Source organism: Bidens hawaiensis, unplaced genomic scaffold (assembly GCF_021521415.1).
Source record: "Bidens hawaiensis isolate Kalapana, Puna unplaced genomic scaffold, B.hawaiensis_p1.1 tig00021865_1, whole genome shotgun sequence".
Lineage (NCBI taxonomy): Eukaryota > Viridiplantae > Streptophyta > Magnoliopsida > Asterales > Asteraceae > Bidens > Bidens hawaiensis.
In genome coordinates this window covers 80,180-100,725 of record NW_027493395.1, presented here as the reverse complement: position 1 = coordinate 100,725, position 20,546 = coordinate 80,180, and the positions used below count along the sequence as shown (strand labels likewise).

Here is a 20,546-nt window from a genome sequence, read left to right as displayed (position 1 = left end):
TGCAGATCTGGTTGATTTTTCAAATTTGTTTAGTTTTCACCTTAAGTTTGCTAAGTTTTTAAGTTTTAAAAATATTTCTAAAATACCAAAGAGATGTCTGGATCAATGGATGAGCAAGAAGTGTCTACTAACAAGATTTCTAGGCTTTATGGACAGGAAAATTACATCAAATGGAAAGTTTTGTTTGAAGCTGCAGTTTGTTACAACGATGTTGAGATGTGGGTCTCAATCAAGAACGGGCTCTATCAATCAGATGGAATAAGAATAATTAGACTGTTGAAGCTCGCATGAAAAAGAAGGATGACAGAGCCTTAGCCATGCTGAAATTGGGCTTATCATGGGAAATTCTGACCAAAGTGGCTCATCATACAACAACAAAAGCTATGTATGATACTTTGATGGAAATGTTTGAAGGAATTTCAGATTTGAAGAATATAAAGAAAGAAAGGCTAAAGCAACAACTTTACCTATTCAAGTATAAAGGTGATGAAAGACTGAAGTCTGTGTTGGAAAGGTTCTTGAGTATTGTTAATGAGATCAGGGCAACTGATCTTGTAATCACAGATTCTGATCTGAACACAAAATTTCTTTCATCCTTATCAAAAGAATGGTATACCGTCGGCAAATTCATTAGGCGAAAACCAAAATTTTCAACATTTAAGTTTGATGATGTGATATGCTTCCTACAAGCAGCAGAGATTGAGATGATTGAAAATGAAATGATCAAGGAAGACAGACCATGTTTTCAAGTAACCAATGCACTCATTGCACCCATGAGAAACTTGTCCATAAAAAATCAACAACAAATTACAATAATTGAATAACCTAGTGAGCATGGTGGAGATACACCAAGGAGTTTTGTTGTTGGTAGCTCACACAATCAAGGTGGACAATCAAGATTTAAAGTCCACTTGATTGATAACAATGACTCATCCTCTATGGCCAGCAGGCATGCTCCTTATGGTGGTGGTAATGGTAGTTAAGGAAATGAGTACCAAGCCCTGTTCTCAATGTTCACTGATTCATACAATGCCTTTGTTTCCAAGAATATGATCCACACCTGTGTTGTTCAAGATGATCTTGAACAAATTGATGTAGACGACCTAGAAGCGGCAGGCTGCTATGTTGGTATTGAGAAGCAAGATGCATTGAAAAAGAAAATGTAGCATTCATGGCAAAAATGGAGAATGAAGCTGGATCTTCTTCAACTCAGGTACATTCAAATCTCTCAAATCTTGAATTACTTGAATTGAATTAATCACTAAGAATAACTGTTGGAAAGTTAGAAAGTGAGTGTTTTAAGAAACAAAGTATGATCAATGTCTATGAATCAAGTGATATGGCTTATGAGGAAAGAATCAAAAGTCTAGAAAAGATTGTATGGACAACTACATGAATCAGTCAAGATATGTAACTTAAATAGAAGAGCTAAAAATTATGTTTCTTGACGAAAAGTTGAAGAACACTACAAGTTAAAAATGACTTTTTGAAGAAACTGGTTTCAACTGGAAACATTTGTGGGAAGTTGAGTAAGATCAAGGAGTAAGACAAATACAAGGTTGTTTCTCCACCTTTCAATAACTACTATTCATCAAAATTTGATAAGGAAAAGAGAAATGCATTTCTTGATCAGTTAGAGATGTGTTTAAGGAGAAGAAAGAATTTATTGAAAAGTATAAGATGGTGGTAGTTGATGATAAATGTGAATTTGTGGTGAAAGAGGAAAAGTGTGGTGAAAGTTCAGTTGGTACACAAGTGTCTGAAGATGACCTTGATGAGGAACTATTGAATAGAGATGACTTGAGTGACTAAAGATGGAAAAGTTCTAGTAGTGAAAGTGTACAGGAAGGAAAGAATGTCAAAAGGGAAACAAAGAACATGATCCCTTTGTTGCCAAAGATAACACCAGAGATAAGAAGGCACCATGAGCAAATGAGAAGAGAACATCAATCATTTGACATTTGTGATAGTTCAAAATCAAAGAAGAATAGTGAAAGAACAGCCTACAATGTCCCACAAAGATAAGAAAATGTCAAGGAAAACAAGAAAACAGAGGAAACAAAGAAAAATGATGATCTTTTCATTCAAGTTTATCCTGTTTTCTCAAACTAAGAATTATTTGACATTGGTGAAGTAGAAAGTATTGGAGATTATCTGAGAAGGCAATCAAGTTTCCGAAGTAACATAGAAGATGTACCAATGAATATGGAAAGAATAATCTTTGTCATGTGTTTTGTGGAAAGGCAAAAAACAAAGATTGAAAAATTTGTACCATTTTCAGTTGACTATGATGACCTCAAGTCACAAAAGACTATTGGTATTGACCCACCAAGGCCAAGTGAAGGATTCAAGAAGGGGAAGTCAAGTTAGAGCTTCAAAGGAAAAGTGTGGTGTAAACATTGTGATGAATATGGACGTAACACAGATTCATGCCATAAAAGATTCACATTCAAACCAATTGATGTTCCAAATTCCACCAAGTTTGGACAAGATTTTGGTTTCTACAAAAAGAAGTATGACGAATATTTGGGCAAAGGCAAGAAGTTATTTGATAATGTTGAAAGTAATGTTAAAGATAAGGATAAGAAGAAAATTGAGACTGTTGATAAGAAAGTGCAGAAGAATGTGGTTCAACAAGATAAAAAGAAGATTCAAATGAGCACACAACCTATTAGAATTGTCCCTAACAAAGACTCCAAGTCTGTGAAGTCTGATGAGTCTGATAGGTCACCAAGAGGTGAAAAGAAGGTTAAGAGAGTTGTGTTCACAAAGAAGAAGCCAAGAGAGCTAAATGGTGATGAGAAATTTTGTTAAAGCATGGGTTTGAACCACAAGGGTTCCTATGGAAACCAAGATGTGAAGCAAAAGTAACATGTGAAACATTGGTATCAAGTGTGAAGAAAGAGTATGTTATTGAATAATGCAAGAGCATAGTTCCATATGTGGGAACATCATATGAAACTGGCTATGACACAGATGCTTCTGATGAATCTTGTGAGATTTTTAACGAGGACCTCAAACCTTATCCCAAACCGGATGCAATACTTGTTCATGTCACTAATAATTTGCAAGTTGATCAAGCTTGCATTTCATCACTTAACTGATCATTTTCTTTTATATGTGCAGGAACAGTCCACACCAATCAATGAAGTATGGCATATGGACAGTGGATGTTCCAGGCACATGACATGTGACAAGAGGTCACTAGTGAATTATGAAGAGAAGTTTGAAGGACTTGTTGCATTTGGGAGTGATGAAAATGGAGGGAATATTGTGGGGAAAGGCATTCTCACCATTGGCAAAGTCACTTTTGATAATGTGTTTTATGTGGAAGGATTGTAATATAACCTTTTTAACATCTCTCAAATGTGTGATAAGGGTTATAAGGTTGGGTTTGATGACTCTCATTGTTTTATCCTCAAACCTGACTTTGTGATTCCTCCAGATATGATTATGATGATGGCTCCAAGAAATGGAAACTTGTATGAATTAAATATAAAAGATGCCATTTCAAGGGGTGGTACTTGTTTTATCTCAAAGTCCACTGAAAATGAAACCATATTGTGGCACAAAAAGCTTTGTCATGTATATCTAAAGAACATGAACATTCTTGTTAAAGGTGAACAGTAATTGGTTTACCCACAGGAGAGTTCAAACTTGATGACAAATGCATATTATGTCAAAAGGGTAAGCAACATAAGTTATCACACAAAGCAAAACTTGTGAACTAAATTGAACATGTATTGGAAATGCTTCACATGGATCTCTTTGGTCATGTGAGTGTTCCCAGTATAGGGAAGAAAAGGTATTGCTTGGTGATCATTGATGATTTTTCAAGATACACTTGGGTTTATTTTCTAAATACCAAAGATGAGGTTGCTGAACTTATCAAGAGTTGTGCGACAAGGATTGAGAATCAATTGGATGTGAGGGTGAAGGTTATGAGAAGTGACAATGGGACTGAGTTCAGGAATGGGGTAATGGATGAGTTTTGCAACTCAAAAGGAATTTTACAACAATTCAGTGCCCCCCTATAACTCCTGAACAGAATGGGGTTGCAGAGAAAAGAAACAGAACACTCATTGAGGCTACAAGAACCATGTTAACAGATGCTTATCCGCCTGTTACTTTTTGGGTAGAAACAATTAACACTACTTGATATGTTCAGAATAGAGTTCTTCTTAACAAGAGCCAAGACAAAACTCCCTATGAGATTTTGTTCAAAAGAAAGCCCTACATCAAGTTTCTCAAACCTTTTGGTTGCAAGTGCTCACTATTGAATATTAAGGACTATCTAAACAAGTTTCAATTAAAATCTTTGGATTGTTTCTTTGTTGGATATTCAACACACTAAAAAGCCTATAAATTCTATGTGAAAGATCATTTGAGTGTGATTGAGTCCTCTGATGTGATATTTAATGAGAACCAGTTCAATACTGTGGATGGATCATCATGGCTATTTGATAATGAGAAGTTAATCAAGTCTTTTAAGATTTATCCTGAAGACTTTGATTAAACTTTTTACAAAACAAGTGTGTATGAAGAAAATTCTAAGAAGAAGGATGATCATGACAAACTATGGTCCAAGGTTGATGGTAAAAAGACTGAATATGCATTCATTAAGGATGCCTCAAATGGTGAAATTGAACAAGTTCAAAATCAAGTTCAAGTTCAAGACCAAGATCAGGATCAAGGACTAGATCAAGAAGAAACACAAGAACATGTTGAACATAATGACCTCCAAGACAATCAAGGAGTTCAAGATGATCATGTGGTAAATGAGGAAGATCCTAGAAACCAACAAGAGATACTCAAGAACAAGCTGAAAGAGAAGCAAGATTTGAAACTTTTTTTCAAAGCTTGAACACTGGAAATAATGTTGCTTCTACTTCACAACAGTTTAATGAAGAAACACCTGAATTTCATAATGCAACAACTGATTTGATCATTGAGGAACCTGATCTCAATGACACAAATCTTGATTTAAATGTGTCTACTGATCTAATTGTGTAATCTTCCTATGTTATGAGAAATCATCCATCTGAAAACATCATTGGAGATATTAATGATAGATTTACAATAAGTGCATCTGAATCTACAAATATTTGTTTGTACTCCTGCTTCCTATCCCAAATTGAGCCCAAGAACATTGTTCAAGCTATAAAAGACAATAGTTGGGTGGAAGAAATTCAAAAGAAGTTGGCTCAATTCAGAAATTTACAAGTATGGGAACTTGTAGATAAGCCAAGAGGTAAGTATGCTATTGGTACCAAATTGGTTTTCAGAAACAAAAGAGATGATATGTGGATTGTAATGACGAACAAAGCAAGAATTGTTGCACTGGGATTTTTACAAAAAGAAGGGATTAACTTTAAGGAAGTCTTTTCTCCTGTGGCAAGGTTGGAAGCAATAGGAATCTTTTTAGGTTATGCTGCCTCGAATAACATCAGAGTATTCCAACTGGATGTCAAATCTGCCTTTTTAAATGGAAAAATTGAAGAGGAGGTGTATGTGACTCAGCCTCCAGGTTTTGAGGATCCTGAGTATACAAGTTAAACAAGTCTCTGTATAGATTGCATCAAGCTCCAAGAGCTTTGTATGATCAGTTATCAAACCACATGCTTGTAAATGGTTTTTAAATGGGAACCATTGACAATACCCTCTTCTACAAGAAAAGAGGAAAAGATTTACTCCTACTTCAAGTCTATGAAGATGATATTATTTTTGGTTCAACTAATGAACATATGTGTCTAGAGTTTGAAGAAGTAATGAAGTCCAAATATTGCATGAGCTCAATGGGAGAAATGAACTTCTTTCTTGGATTGCAAGTTCAACAAAAGAATGATGGTATTTTTATATGCCAATCAAAGTATGTGCAAGACATCTTAAAGAACTTAAAATGTCAAGACTTGAATACTACTTCTAATCCAATGGACACTCATGAGAAGATGGTGGAAGATGAAAAGGGGGAGCCTGTTGATGAACATGAATACAGAGCAAAGATTGGATCATTGATGTACCTGACCGATTCAAGGCCTTACATCATGTTTGCTGTGTGTGTATGTGCAAGATTCCAATCAAGTCCAAGGGTGTCTCACACGGCTACTGTCAAGAGGATCTTTAGTATCCAATGAACCATGCCCTTGATCTGCTTGCTCACACTGATAGTAACTATGATGGCTGTAACATGAGTAGGAAGTCTACATCAGTAGGATGTCAATTCTTGGGAGACATGCTAGTGTCATGGCAATGCAAGAAGAAAACTATTGTGTCAATCTCAACTGCTGAAGCTGAGTACATTGCTGCATCTGCCTGCTGTGCACAAGTTCTTTGGATTCAAAATCAATTGCTGGATTATATTCTGAATTACTTAAACACCCCTATTTTCATTAATAATACTACTACATTGTTTATTGTTAAGAATTCAGTCCAACACTCGAAGACCAAGCACATTGAAATTAGACATCATTTTATTAGAGATTGCAATGAAAAAGGTAAAATTGAAATGAAAAGAGTTGACACTAGTGACAACTTGGCTGACCTATTCACCAAGCTACTAATAGGACAAGATTCCACTTTCTTCTGAAAGCTTTGGGAATGATCAACTCTGATGAAGTCTTATTGATGATGTGTGCTCACTATGCTAATTGACTATATTCAGGAAGGTCTTGATGAGTGAGTTTGTGTTTGATGTGTGAAACTATGCTTGATCTTAACTTATATGTTCTTTAAATGATTATATGTAACTTAGGTGTCTTTGATGCTTAGGTTTGTTATCAGTGAATGTGTGTGATATCAGGATAAGTGTTTGAAATGATCTATATATGTGTGCTTATCTGATTTCTTGAATATGTGGAGAATATGATATGATGATATGATTAAGATAGGATAGACTATAAATAATCAGTCTTGGATGTACATTATGTGAAGTCTGCTTGTTTTGATGGTGTCATTCATGTTATGATTGTCCTTGAATATGTTACTTTCTGGTTGTGTCAAAGTATGTCTTTGTGTTAAAATTACATGCTCGAATAAATTTTTAAAGAAAATTTTACTCAAAACATTTTTGACAGAACAAAGCATATTGTAATGGTGTAGAGATATGATAAGATTTTTCAGTTCAAAGCTTTAAAGAAGCTTAAAAGGTCTTCAATGAAAATTGATCCAACCTTATAGGAAATGATAGTACATTGATTATATATGCTAATCATATGGGTTTAATAGGCTAAAAAGACTATTAGTGCAATCATTGATATGTATGGTTGCATTCCTTGATGATGTAAAAGCTGAGGTGATATAATCATAAAGAAGATGCTAAGCTTAATGTGTAGGTACATTGTTGAAAATGCATGTTTCAAGATAAATCTCTCGAAATGATAGGCAGAAAAGTGATTATCTAGTCATACACAAGCCTGTGGGTATTTGGTCAACCAAAAATGAAACATCTTATAAATATGACAAAGAACAAAAATGAGAATATAGGATAATAAATCAACCAAAAGTTGATAAAAGTTAAAAGTTTTAAGTATTATCAAACAAAGAGGGTTTAAACTAGAACTACAGAGATGGGGGCATAAAAGTAAGTCATGTCATGTCTCGAATTAAAGGCCTGTATGTCCGGATGGTATGTAACTCCAAGGTTCAACCTCATAAGTTTGAAAAGAAAAATCAAAAATATTTAATAAGTTTTGTCATAAATAAAAATTTTGACCAAATATCAGGGGGTTGAAATTAAATTGGGGTGATCGAGAGAAAGCCAAATAAGCTTTAAGAAGAGATATGGAGCATCATAGTATAATAAGTGTTATCCATTTATGATTTATGCAAATAATTGAACCTTAAGGATATTACCAATGCAATGAAATTCATGCTAAGTCTTGACATGCTATTAACTTGCCTGATCAGTCACAATAATGTTGAGAATGAAGTATTGAGAGGTGACTTAATCAATATGATCCCATGTTGAGATGTTTTCACAATCGAGTAAGAGATTTGGAAGGAAATAACTGAAATTTGATCTCATTATGACCATTTGCTCTTTAAACATAAAGTTTAAGTTTAAAAAGTGTTGCATTTTAACCTTGAATATATCTAAATATGTTTTCCTAGCAAGCTTTGATTTTTTTTAAACTTTCTAGAACACTTGGGTGTTTTTGTTTGAATTTTTAACTCATTCAAGCAAGCTTGATGGTTTACGGTACTTAAAAGAATTATTCATATATTATCGAGTAGACTTTGATGATTTTGTACTTTCGAGTAAACTTGGATGTTTAGAAAGTTGTTTTTATCTAGCATACTTGATGATACATGTATATATATGATCTTCATATCTGTTTCGGGTAAACTTTGGTGTCTTAGCTGAACTTTGCATTTGTCTAGCATACTTCATAGGAATTTAGGATACTTTCAGAAATTACAAGTGTTATCGGGTAAACTTTATTTACCGGGCAAACTTTGTGTTTCGGGCACACTTGTCAATGGTGACAATATTCCAAGTGTTCTCCCACCATACTTGTTAATTTGAGAAAGTATCTAGCAAACTTTACTTTTCGGGTACACTTTGTGTTTAGAGCACACTTGTATATCAAAGGATAACAAGTCTTCTCTAGCACACTTTGGACTCTTGAAGTTTTTCGGGCATACTTTTCTTTAAAGTATACTTGAAAGAATATTTGTTAATTGTTTTAAGTATAATCGAGTAAGGTTTATGAAATTCAGATATTCGGGCAATGTTAACAATTAGAAATATCTCTAAGTTATTATTTTGGGATTCTTTATTGATTCCTAGCAAAGTTGCCTATTTAATGATTTATACTTGATTATATGTCTTGTGAATTATTTCTCGAGCAATCTTGTATATTCAAGTAAGCTTCCTTCATTTTATTTACTTAGGCTAATTTTAATTACTTTATAATATCTGAACAAATTCTTGACCGAGCAAGCTTTGAAAAACTAAACTTTACCTAGCAAGCTTTGTGACTAACCTTTACCTAGAAAGCTTTGTGAATGATCATTTCCTAGCAAGGTTAGTAAAATATGCTTTAAGTAGCAAGGTTTTAAAAGGGAAGATATTTATTGAGATATTTTGACAGTTTTTCCCACACTAAAGAACGAAATTCAGTTAAAACCCACTTTCAAAATGCAAAATTGTTGGACTCGGTCTGCCAAGTCGGGTCATACCCAATAACAAGCTAGACAAACACCGATAATATTCGTTCATATATGATGTGATCATAACAAATGAATATTAACACTTGAGTTATTTGGAAAGGGGTTTCTAAATAAAATGTACTTGTGTAATAAACAAATCATATGGATGATTTATGTTTTATGAAAGAACATTACATAGTGTTATTTAAGTTGGTTAAATAACAGTATGTGAATAATAATAACCAAGCATGTCTCTTAACATATAATAGGTTTTATAAGTTATAAGTTACAAACTTATAAAAGTATATATGTATGGATATATATATATATATATATATGTTTAAAGTTTTATAAAAGAAAAAGATAATAACTCTTTCAAATGTAATATTATTATATGTTTGAGTGGAGACATGCAAGGTGAGTGGAGACATGCAATGGTTATTATTGGTGGAGAGAAAGATGCCTTTAAATAAAACCAAGTCTTTCTCTTTCATTCTTTCATAACACACATAATTTCCAAGTAAACTTTTCTCTCTTCCTCTCTTGGGTATTTTCATCCAACATAAGAAAAGAAGAAGAAAATTTCAAGTGCAAATCCTAGCTAGAAGTGGTGTGTTGTTGAAGCTTGGGGTATGCTAGCTTCAGGAGCTTCCATATTCAAGTTCTTACCTTTCAATCATCATCTCTTTCACCCTGTTTTGTCATATTGAAAGGTAGTAGTAACATGCATGGACTTATAGTGACATGCATGTATTTGATAGTGTGTAATTCGTATTTGGATCCGGGTTTGGGTTTTGCATGTTTAAAATTGGTTTTATACATATCATATTAACAAGATTTAAAACTTTTATATCCGCTGCGTTTTTGGTAAAATAGGGATTTTATCACTTTGATAATCTTGTTAAAACCCAACAATGGTATCGGAGCCGCTTATACGAATGCATGCTTCATTAGACCCAAAATTTTTCGGGTTTATGGTGGGTTTCACCATTTGGCCGAAACTTTTTGGGGTTTTGGTTACCCCATGGTTTTTCAAGGTTATACTTTACATGCATGTGGTAATCTTGAAAAACCAAGTCATTTGGATGATTGTTTAGTTTGTTTGGACAAAACCCGAAACTTTCGGTTTGCTTAAGATTTGGCCGAAAGTTTTGAGGCAAAAAGGGGAACCATTTTGGTCTTGTATTATTGCATATTTGGATGTGTAATAGATGTTCATAACCTAGCCATGGCCTTGTGTTTGGTTGATGATTGTGTTGGTTGTTTGTTCATTCGATTTGGTTGTAATATTTATTTGGGTTTGTAATCTATTTATTCATTCATATGGCTTGTAATAATAAGTAGATTAGATGTATTTCTTTTACTAGAAAAATGTATTAGGGTATATTTTGTAAAAGAATATGCATGGATGGAAGCCCAAATAAAATGATGAAGACCACAACACCGGGAGTAAACACTTGGAGCATATGGATGCGGAATCAAGTGGGAGTTCACCGACACAAGTGCATGTTCTTTTGGGTCCCTTAGGAGAGGCTTTTTGACACACTTGTCTTCGGTCAACAAGTGTGGTCAATATTAGGAGGCTATGGTTATGAACTTGTGGTTGTGTATATTTTATGCTTGCATGGTTGATTTACTTATTATTTGCAATATGGTTTGCTTAACAACTTAAAATCAACTAGCATAAAATTGATTCCTTAGAAATCGTTAGGTAATAAAAATTGGTTTTATTAATAACTAATGATTTCATAATAAAAATGGGTTTTATTAATTGGAACTTTGAAAATGGGTTTTTCAACTAAGTACCATACATTTGAATGCATGCAAATGAAAGGTACAATAAATAGTTTTCCAATCTAGAATTTAGAAAACTAAAATCCCTTTTTATAAACAAGTTAAAAACCATCCTTTTATACGACACTTAAGTCACTTGTAGACTTGAAAGTGAGTTAGGATCACCTAAGCACTTTTAAGAAAACTTGTGATCTTAAGGTGATTTTACAAGTACTTTTTGCATTAGGATCACCTAACCACTTGTATGAGTAAACTCACACGTGTGTATAAGTAGGACTACTTGATTTGAAACCATGACTATTGGATCACCTTAACATGGCGTTCAAAGGTGTTGATGGGATTTAACATACCAACTAAACATATGATGTTTAACCGATCCCATAAAACTAGAAGTTGCAAAGGGTTGCAATTGTCAAACGTTGACTACCTTGTTAATTCGAATAGTAGGATAAAGGTCACCTAACTACTATTTGAATGAAACGTTGGGTTCTAGATTTTAATCAATAATTGTCTTGGAGACATTTAAAGGGTATTAAAGATTAAAATTTTATTAATATCGAAAATACTAATTTGAACTTTGTTAAAATTCTTTTAGATGGCCGCAAACAACGCACCGAACGCAATTATCCCACACGTGCATAATCTATCACTAAGATCCATTCTGGATAAGGATCGTCTAAACTTTAACAACTTCATGGATTGGTATCGAAACTTGAGAATTGTTCTCAAGCAAGAAAAGAAGTCTTATATTTTAGACGATCCTATTCCCGATGAACCCGATGTCAATAACTTGGATGCCTATGCGGATTGGTTAAAATACACCGAGGATTAGGTGCAAGTTTCTTGCCTCATGTTGGGAACAATGATTCCCGAGATCCAAAAGGATTTCGAGAATCATGGGGCGTATGACATGATAACCCAACTTAAGGAAATGCTCCTTACTCAAGCTCGGGTTGAGCGATTCGAAACGGTTCGAGCGCTTCATGCATGTCATATGGAAGAAACCCAATCTGTTTCATCTTATGTACTTAAGATGAAGAGCCACATTGATCGGCTTGAACGGCTTAACTGTCCCGTCTCAAAAGAGTTAGCCACGGATTTAATCCTAAATAGCTTAACTAAAAGGTTTGAGACATCCGTCATGAACTACAACATGAATGGATGGACAAAAGCATTGGTGAGCTTCACGCAATGCTTAAGACAGCCGAGGCCGGCATGGGTAAAAAGAATTTACCTGTTCTTGCGATCAATGAGGGTGGCTCAAAGAAAAGGCACCACCCGGAACCAAAAGCAAAGGTTGCCGTTGGTAAGGGGCAAGTCAAGAAGGGGTTCAAGGGAAAGGCAAAGGCGGAGCCAAAGCCAAGGAAGCTAAATGTTAGCGCTGAGGATCCGTGCTTTGGTTGTGGTGAGATAGGTCGTTGGATGAGAAACTGTCCGACCTATCTCAAGGAGTTGAAAGCTAAGAGGGATGCGGGGCAAACCTCAGGTACAACTTTCATGATTCACATTGATCTTAATATTATTTCTTCTAACACATGGGTATTGGATACCGGATGTGGAACTTACATATGCAATTCATTGCAGGGGTTCAAAAGAAGAAATGAGGTGAAGAAAGGAGATATAAGTCTCTTCATGGGCAATGGAGCAAAGGTTGACGTCCAAGCCCGAGGAGATTATGTTTTAAAGCTTCCAAATGGTTTGGAAATTGTTTTGAAAAACATTTTATATTCCCCTAGTTTGACTAGGAATATTATCTCGGTTTTTGTATTAAGACAATCTGGTTATGACTTTAAGTTTGTTGATAATGGTATTTTAAAGCGATGTCGTTTTATGGCATTTATGAATTAATTCATGATGACTCATACTGTCAGGTCGCGAAATATGATGGTCGTTTCGAATCGGATCTTAATCAATCATGTCATAACTCAAACAAAATTAATCGTGTTGACAAGAGAGTTAATGACGGGTTACTATATTTAGAAAGATGACCGTTTGTTAAAGGCGGAATCAATAACAAACATATGGTTGCAATGAATATTCAATATACGAAGACACACGAAGGATTCACTCAAAAGATTTCCATTTATATAACGTTAATCATACAAAAGGATAATCGATTAGGGTTTAGGAGGAATCCTAGGACAGCCGTCACACACAAAATATTCTCTTAATTAATGTGTCGGTCTTATCCACACTGTCTCTCGTATATTCCGTGTGTCTTTGGCGGCGTGCCCTAATTATTCTATTTATAGGCCTGCCAACCTAAGACAGGCTGTCATTCCTTCTAGAAACCCTATCCGATAGTACATACTCAATTTACATATTCAAAAATATACTAAGTGTAAAACAAGTCTTCCGGGTAAGCTTTTCATAAAACTTCAGTCCCCGAGTACGCAGTGTACTCGGCCTTCCTTCAGACTTGGAAAACATAGAAGTGTACTCGGAATCAGTTTCCGGGTAGACTTTACTTGGAGAATATTTTACCAAGTAAAATATTCACCGAGTAGACTTCAATCTTCTTGGACTTATCAAACTTTGCTCGACAAATCCTCACGAGCAACCTTGTTCTTCTATGATCCTGTTCGGCTTTTTGTTAGTTGAATAACTTATTGATAAGGCGTACTCGGGAGTACATACCTTACTCGAGCAGAACCTTACTCGATATAACTTAGAGATATTCCATCAACTCATCAAGTATACTCGGACCATAATTATTAAATAATACCTTGCCCGGTCTTCCAATTACTTGGCTTCTTGGACTTGGTTGACCATACCTTACTCGGAAGAGTAAAATACTTGGTCTTGAAGAACAACCCTGCTTGACAAAGTGAACCTTACTCGGATATGCCAAATAGATGAACCTTACTCGAAAATCACCAAAAAGCATACCTTGCTCGGATATCCACTTAAGAAGATTATTTGAAGTAAACCGTGCCCGGAAGGCAAAATCTCGTACTCGGCTAAGTAAAAGCTTACTCGAAGGTCCAAGGTGTACCCGAATTCAATACTTAGCAGTTTCTAAGGAGGTTGAGAAGATTCCAATCTTCAATTTTCTTCAATTAGGTCAAATCTTCTCATTTGGGTCAAACTCTTGACCCAACAATCTCCCCCTAGATTGGAACACCTCAGCTGACCCAAAACATTCTATGGTTACTTACACCTAGCAAAATACACATCAAATTTCATAATTGAATTACATAAGTAAAAATTACATAATCAAAGATTTGTCCGAAGACATTACAAAGCAAAGCCTATTCTATCTCATTGGTCTTTTCCTCTCATTGTAGGCTGCTTGTCTTCTCAGCTGGATCACAGATGCTGCCCTTTCTCTGAATATATTGAGCACTTGGTAGTGAGTATGTCTTTCTTGTATCACCAAGTCTCTTATATCAGCAAGATCATCATTATGTAGGCATGTCAGATCTGCATCCTTCTTAATTCTTGCCAATGCCTTCCCATCTGAATTCCTCAGCACATAGTGGCCAGTGTCTTCTCTGTATTCAACTTCTGTAATGACACCATTTTTCTGCACTGTGTAATTCGGCCTTCTCATCCTTCTTCCCAAGCTTATACAAGTCTCCATGTTGGACAAAGGATTTTGATCTCGGAATCTCATCTGGAAGTTCAGCTCAGCCCTATCCATTTTCTTCAGTTTTTCTGACCTCCTTGACTTGTGAAGTTGGATCAGTCTCCAACTTCTCTTTTCTTTTAAAAATTTGAAGCCATCAGCCGCCTGTTCTTGCAGATACTTAGATAAATCATTCATTTGTCTTTCTGCTGATCTGTCTCTATCCCTGAAATCATATAAGTGAAGTGACTCCATTCTTCTTAGTTGTTCTTCTTTGTATTCTCTGAAATCACTTCTTACAACAATCTCCCGTAAATGCCTACTTTCCATTATGACTTTCAAAGAATCAGTAACTGAATCATAGTAAAGCTCTCTTGGTAGATCCACACCAGACTGTGGTCTTGTTCTTTGTTGCACTGAGCTACTTGATTCCCCTCTTCCTGCTTGTCCTCTTCCTCTTTGCATTCTTTGATGGATTGGTGGTCTGAATGGAATTGATATCTTGGGCTTTTGAGGTCCCAAGTTGAATGTCTTCACATATATTGCTTCCACCATCTCAGTAGGATGGTTTGCAATCTCTACAATGTCATGTCCTGCTGACTCCAGTTCTTTTAACATTTTAATCATTCTCGGAGTTCTAGCCAGTCCAGCAGGCACAAATCTGCCATCAGAGTAATATCTGGGATTTTCTCCCTCCCTTAAGGCTTTTTCCCACTCATTCTTCTACAGATAGAAAAAAGTCTTCAGATCCTCTTTCTCCAAAGCATTAAAATCTGCCTCAGTCATCCCTCTTTTGTTTATCATTATGTTTCTTAGGATGCTGATCATTTCCTCATTCTCCCAAGGCATAAATGGTTCAGTTTCTTGTTCAGGCTTTACATCATCTTGAGGGATATGAGTTTCAACAGGTTTGACTTGCTCCTTTTCCATTTCTCTTAATGTCTGAATTCTTCTTTTCTTATTTTGAGGCTCATCAGGTAGTTCAGTTTGAATTGTGCTCTCAGTATAGACCCTTTTCATCTCTTTCCGTTTCATCTTGGAATACTGGTCAAATACTGCCTCTTTACTCAAATTTCTCACAACCTCAGGCTTTATCCCTTTCTCAATCAGATAACCACACATTCCATCATACTTTTTCTTTAATTCTTCCAATTCAATCTTATCATCTTGTTTCACAAATTTTTCTGCAACTATCCCTTTTCCACTGTTATAAAGATCTTGAATTTGTTCAGCAGTGTACCTTTCTAAAGCAGCTTCAGGATACCCTCTAACCTTCAAAAAGGTTTTATAGTGCTCAGTGTTTTTCTTTCTTTTCTCAACCTTCTTTAGGACTTCCTCTGCATTTATTTCAATTATGCCCCTTTGAATATAAGTCATTTCAGCTTGAGGGGTCTCAGCATTAGATCTTGTGTCAACTTTCTCACCTCCTTGATCAGGGTGATTATCACCCTTTCCATCAGACTCCTCAGAGTCATCCTCCCCATCATCTGATAGATCATTCATGGCATCTATCTTTGGTTCATCAGAGGCAGGTTGCTCTGGTTCAGCAATATCAATATCATGAACCTCAACCTCAGGGACATCAACATCAGGAACCCCTGGTAATTTTTCTCCTGGTTTCAGTGTTTTCAAGGGGATTGCTCTGATTGATTCATCATCAGTCTGTTCAGCAGATTTCTTTCTTCTTTGATAGGTCTTTTCATATCTTCTTTCTCCCCATTTACTAGCAGGGTTCTTTTTCATGTCTTCTTTTACTTGATCAACCCATTTCTTAGCAGCTTCAGATGCAATTGACTCCCCAATCTCTTCATGTATAATCATGTCAGTGTTAAGATTGGTTGATGGTTCAGCATTCTGCTCTTGTTGCTATTGAAACTTGTTAACCACTTTTCTCAAAGAGTCATCAAACTCTTGAGTTTTGTTCATATTTACCAGAATTTCAATAACCTCTTGATCTGCCACATCTTGGAATATTTCTTTTGCTACATTGGCTTCATTGATCAATAGGTCCTGCTGTGCCAACTCTTCTTCAGTCAAGGAGTGGGCAATTACTTCCCTTTCCATTGATTCTTTAATCAGTCTTTCTCTCTCAGCAAGAGCAGCAGCAGCAGCAGTATCAACAAAGGATACATATTTCTCAACATATACAGCAGGCTCATCCTCTGTTGCTATCATTTTACCCTTTTCTTTTCTTCTCATCACTTGTTCTTCATCCTCTTGTTCATCACTTTCAAACTCATCAATATCTCTAAATAAGTCTTCCAACTCAGAGTCATGCTCTACCCTCTTGGAACTAGCTTCTTGAACTTCAATTGGTTCAGTGAGTTCTAGTTCCTCAGTAGCATCATTCACATTCACATTCTCCATACTTATATCTTCATTTACAATCTCAGTCAACTCTTCTGTCAGCACATTCTCAATATCATCATTCACATTCATTACAGATTCATCACTTTCTTCATATTCATTCATGATCCTCATCAAACCATCAATATTTTCAGCATCAGTCACATCATTTTGATCCATATTCTCCCCCTGTTTTGGGGCAGCTGAGGTCTTCTCAACCTCCTGCACCAGGGTTCGAATTAACAATTCAGCATCAGCTAACCTTTTCAATAATAGTTCATTTTCATTTGTTAGTGTGACAATCGTCAATTTCAGGTTAACTCCGTTAACTCCGTTAACTCAACTCCGTCAATTCAAACTTAAAGATCACTGAATCTATAACGCACACCTCATTACATTTAAACTAGGGTTTAAATGACGCTTAACACTTACTACATGTGTAGTCTTTCGGGAATTGCACCGAAACGCAAACGAGTTGACGCAAACGATTGGTGAATAAACAAAAAACGTCAAAACAATAATTATGTGATAATTATGTGTTAGACTTATGTGTTATGTGATAACATAGTATAAAACGCTAACTCAAGATGCAAACTAGTTAATTTAGGCTAGAAAAGTACAAGTTAGAAGTTGAGGGACCAAAGTGTAATATATTATTATTAATAATATTAAAACCCTAACCTCCTTCTCTCCCTCACAAACCCGATCGGCCAGCCCCTTTCTCCCCTCCCTCTTGCGACGGCAGCCTCACACACACACATATCACACTCGTTTAAGCTTGATTCTTCATAATCGGAGCATCCTACACTCGTTTCTAAGCACCCCTCACGTTTCCATTGGTTTATTTCTGCGTTTTAAGGTATAAATATGAAACCCTAACTATTGAATATCATATTAAGTGTTCTTATGATTGATTATTGCTAGAGGATGATTGATTATGTATTGGTTGTTGATATTGAGGATCATATGTGATTTTGAACGGTGAAAGATTGATGAATCGTTGATTGTTTGTAAACCCTAGAGGGTTGCTACTGATTTTCTATGATTAATTATGTGTATTACATGTTTTGGGTTATGTCGTATGCTTAGGATGCATGTTAGATGATTGTTTAGGCTTGCTGAGTTTTTGACAGCAGTGATTGTTAAGATTGAATGATGTGTACCTTGTTGAATATAAAAGAAAACTGAGCAAATTATGAGTCTACAAGGTAGTACTCTGAGTCTAGTTTTCAGAAAGTCCAACCACGCCAAATTTGGAGGTGTTTTGGTTGGTAAAACGATTTAATTGTGATTAAAGGTCAAAACTGGTACTGAACAGATTGTAAGTTATGTTTAGACGACTGTAAATAAATGTTAATGTGGAAATTGGTTGAGGTTGTTAACACTACAGGGTACTTTGTTGAGTCTAGTTTTTATATAGTCCAAGTTTTGTAATTTTTGGACGAGTAAAAGTTAATCTTTATGATTTTACAAAACTGAAGTGCGAATCTGAATTGTGAGACCTGCTGTTAGGTTGTTTTGTAATTAGCATATCTCATGAACTACGAGACCAATTGGGTTGGTTCTACGAGACCATTTGTTGGATTTTTCGTTTAACGGGAATTTCAAATAACATTCTATTGCGCATGAATTTGACTGTTATGAGTTTGCTGTAATGATTTAATTATTGTGAGAAACCTATGTGGAATAAAAATATAATAAAATATGTTCTGGAAACCTAAGACATATATGCTTTTGTGATGATTTTTGGTAAATTAATTGTGATGCTATGATCAGTGGGATAGACTAGTTTTTCAAGTAGAATTCTGTCGTTAAGAAACTAGTTGCTGAATTTTGTGAAAGTTGAATGAAACAACGTGATTGCTAATTTATTATCGTGTTTTGACCAAAATGCCCTTGCGGGGAATAATTGCTAATTGATTGTCATGATTTGACCAAATTGCCCTCGTGGGGAATAATTGCTAGTTAATTGTTATGTGTTGACCAAATTGCCCTTACGGGGAGTAATTGCTAGTGATGTACATTATGAATACATGACACGTAAATAATTGCTCACACATGTAACGTATCACAAATACACTTGTTAAAGTCACACACGATTCACAAACGAAACACGAAACATGTTGTGTGCATAGGTATTATGTGCCGAGTCTAGAGACTCGATAATAGTTCCGACACTTAGAAAATCTCCTTGTTGTTTTAGAACGCTAGAGAGAGTTTTTCTGTGACGCGCATCTTGGTGAATTATTTTGGGAATACTTCGCAAACAGTGAGTTCACTTACCCCTTTTAAACTGTTTTCAAACGCTTTTCACTTGGGGAGATAACATACTCCGAAAACGCATTTAAGATTTTGTTAATATAGATTATATATCACTTGGAAAGACTAAGTGGCAAACGCAATAACTAAAGTCCTTCATTCACATCGAACCGTTTAATATTGGATAATAGCGAGTCATTGTTGAGTAGTACTACTGGGTTTGACAAACCCCACCCAACGCTAAACTCGACTGGAGGTCGAGTGGGTGTAATCTTGGCTAAACACATACCATGGTCGGGATAGACCTGGTGGCAAGGCAAATGATAAACAGTCAGCTTCGGTGTCGAACACTTAGTAATACTTGTTTTATAGGCTAGCTACCTATAGATATATAATTGACATAACACTATCTGGTAACGCAAAACGCTTAACACAAAACGCTCAACGCAAAACGCTCAACGCTTTATTTTATATAAACTTGTGAACTCACCAACCCGGTGTTGACACTTTTAGTATGTTATTCTCAGGTAGCCGAGGAGGGCGCGCGGTATAGGATCATGTATTATCTGAAACGCTTTTGTTTATGCAAACTGATTTTAACTGTTGTTATGGGGTTTTAAGTCGTCCTGCGTGACGCAACTTTTATCTTTTGGTTTATTTTACGCTTCCGCACTAATTTTCATTTAAACGTTTTTATGGTTTGATTATAACTAATGATTCCGATCCTGTTAGTTCACACCCTCTGACGGTAAAACTCCGTTAGTGGATTTTGAGGGTGTGACAGTTAGCTCTTCATTCTTTCTACACAACTCAGCATTTTCATCCCTAATCTCCTCAACTCTCCTCTTCAGCTCATCATTCTCCAACATTAGTTCAATATTTCTTCGAAGTGTGTTTTCTTGTTGGCTTGAGGGTGGGGTTGTAGGAAATGGTTCATAAGTGGGTTGTTCAGTGATGGATGGGGATTGTGTGTGTTGTGTGGAGGTTTCTGGTTGGTCTAGGTTGAAAGATTGAGGTGGTGTTTGATGTGGTGAAGTATGTGGTGGTGATTGTGGTAGTGTAGGGATAGGTTGTTCAAGTTCTTCATGTTGTCCCCCTGTACTTGTGCCATAGTCTCCATATCCAGACCATCTCCCCCATCATTTCCATCTTCATTATCATCAGAGTCTCCTCCAGCACTCTCATTATCACTCCCTTCTTCCTCCTCTGAGCTCAGCTCAGGTACAGGCATAACAGCCAAATCATGGTTTAACAACCATGGCATAATTTCCAATGGAATACTTGCATCAAAATTGTTAGAAACACCAGGATTCTTTATTCTCTTGTATGCATCGGGATCTTGCAGTTTGTGGGTGGTTCCAATTGTTGGTAAATCATGCAATGTGCTATTAAATATGATTTGCAGGAATCTCGGAACTGTAAAAATCTT

At 35.8% G+C, this 20,546-nt stretch overlaps 1 long non-coding RNA gene across 1 annotated transcript; it reads right to left on the bottom strand.

The window, feature by feature from the left end:
• Positions 1-1,899: 1,899 nt before the first annotated feature.
• On the bottom strand, positions 1,900-5,067 carry LOC143564279 (uncharacterized). The gene is made up of 2 exons (XR_013140835.1): positions 3,166-5,067; positions 1,900-2,979 (listed from the first exon to the last, which is right to left on the bottom strand). It is a non-coding gene; the product is annotated as an uncharacterized LOC143564279 (long non-coding RNA).
• Positions 5,068-20,546: the final 15,479 nt, after the last annotated feature.